Below are 2,553 nucleotides of genomic sequence, written 5' to 3'. Positions count from 1 at the left end.
ACTGTCAGGCACTTAAACCATTTAGAAGCACCTCAGTTATTTCCTCTTTCCTCATACAACGCATACATGCACAAATACTAATTCTGAACACATTTCACCCCTCAGCTATTTCATCGTACAATGGGGACAACTTAAGGGGACTTAAAGGTGAAAAATGAATTTTATACTATCATAAAAAGTTAAAGTCATCCCATCCATGGCTAAGGTGATACAATTGTAGGTAGTAAATATTCTTTTTATTAATCTGTTTAAATGATCTGGAGAGGAAATTGTCCCACAATAATCTTTCTTTTGTTCATTGGATTTTATGATTGCTTCTTTTAGCCACTAGTCGTTAAAGTAAATACAGAATCTATCTCATTTTCCACCTCAAGGAAAGTTATGCAGTGTGAGGACAAAGGGTTATATAAAAAACAGAAATTCTAATTTCATCTAATGATATGTTTAAGACTCAGTTTCAGCTAATATCTTTTTGTTAAGTGGAGATTATGTTCACAAATTTTTAAAAACAGTAGAATTTGCTGCAGTAAAATCTTCCTTTACCAGAATTTAGTGACTCAGAACCCTCAATGTTACAGAAAATTTTCTTCACTTTTACTCCAAATCTTCATGACCAGGGCTTGACCTAAAGGACTTGACCTGATAGAAAAGGAAATTTCAAGAATGCAACAAAAAGAATTTATTTTTGTATATGTCATTAGACAATGTTCAATTTCATTCTTTCATAAGTAGCTGCCCACTGTTGCCAGCACTGCTTAATGAAGAGACTGTCTTTTCTCCATTGTATAGTCTTGCCTCCTGTGTCCAAGATAAGGAGACTATAGGTGTGTGGGAGACTATAGGTGTGTGGGTTTATCTCTGGGCTTTTTATCCTGTTCCATTGATCTATATGTCTGGTTAATTTTGCAGCATACATAGACCTAGCAATTATCCTACTAAGTAAAGCAAGTCAGACAGAGAAAGACAAATGTCATATGATATCATTTATATGTGAATCTGAAAAAAAAATTTACAAATGAACTTATTTACAAAACAGAAATAGGCTCACAATCATAGAAAACAAATTTATGGTTACCAAAGGAGAAGGGAGAAAGGGAAAATAAATTAGGTGCTTGGGATTAACATATACACACTGCCATACATAAAAAAGATAACCAACAAGGACCTACTGCTGTATAGCACAGGGAACAATATTTAACATTTTGTAGGAACCTATAAAGGAAGAGAATCTGAAAAAGAACACTGTGAACTGAATCACTGTGCTGTACACCTGAAACAAACACATCATTGTAAATAGTGTAATAATATACTTCAATTTTAAAAAAAGAAAGTGGCTTAAAATGGTCAGTATTTACTGATCAAAGTTAAAAATCTGGGACCAATTCACCAATTACTGTAAAATTAAGAAAACTACATTTAGAAATTACTTGTACTTAATATGCCTCATATAAAAAGTTAAAAAAAAAAAAAAAAAAAGAACACAGCAAAGAGAGGCTCTAAGATAAAAACTATTCCTCCAGCATAGGGAAACAATGTAACTAGACTAGAAAATTGAGAGCCTTTTTCAGAGGGAAAAATAAACTGGAACTAATCAAGGACTGAAAGTGATTGATTTTGTGAAAAATTATACCAAGAAACTCTTGAAAGGTGTGAGAAGAATTAGTGATAGGCATAAAGAAAACTATGCAAATGAATGGGGCTTCCCTAATAGCTCAGTTGGTAAAGAATTTGCCTGCAATGCAGGAGACCCCAGTTGGATTCCTAGGTCGGGAAAATCTGCTGGAGAAGGGATAGGCTATCCATTCCAGTAATCTTGGGCTTCCACTGTGGCTCAGCTGGTAAAGAATCTGCTTCTAATGTGGGAGACCTGGGTTCGATCCCTGAGTTGGGAAGATCCCCTGGAGAAGGGAAAGGCTACACACTCTAGTATTCCAGCCTGGAGAATTTTGTGTCCAAGGGGTCACAAAGAGTCAGACATGACCAGGCAACTTTCACTTTCATGCAAATGAATAAGGAAGAAAATTATTATTACCTTCAGGGAAAGGGAACATAACCATAGTGCACTATGACACTCAAATGAGAGTTGCTTTCATATAAGCATAGTATAAAGACTTAATAACTGATAACTAATATAACCAATAATTGTAACAATACAATATTAGAAAGCAAATTTTTATCATCCCTAACAGAAAATCCATAGAAAATGTGGAAAACTAATGAATTAAAATCCTACAGGTGCCAAATCCTGATGCTAGCATAAGGGAAAAGATTCTTACATGAAAAAAGTAAATAAAAAGAGAATGCATATGGGAGATAAGTGTGAGCAGAATAATGGTGGTGGGAAGTGCAGATCACGACAGGGAATTGTGGGAAATGAGGCAGTTGTTCTGTGGACTGTTTTGTATGCCAGAATAAGGAATTGGAATATTTCCCTTTTGGCCCTGGAGAACCACTGAAAGCTTGAATAGACGAGTATTAAAATGAAACTGATTTTTTCAGAATCTGAATCTGACCTCAGTATGTTAAATGATTTGGAAAGGAGAAAAACCTGTT

The sequence above is a fragment of the Budorcas taxicolor genome, chromosome 15 (genome assembly GCF_023091745.1).
Source record: "Budorcas taxicolor isolate Tak-1 chromosome 15, Takin1.1, whole genome shotgun sequence".
Classification (NCBI taxonomy): Eukaryota; Metazoa; Chordata; class Mammalia; order Artiodactyla; family Bovidae; genus Budorcas; species Budorcas taxicolor.
The sequence above is the reverse complement of the archived record's forward strand: the minus strand, read 5'-3'. Positions refer to the sequence as shown.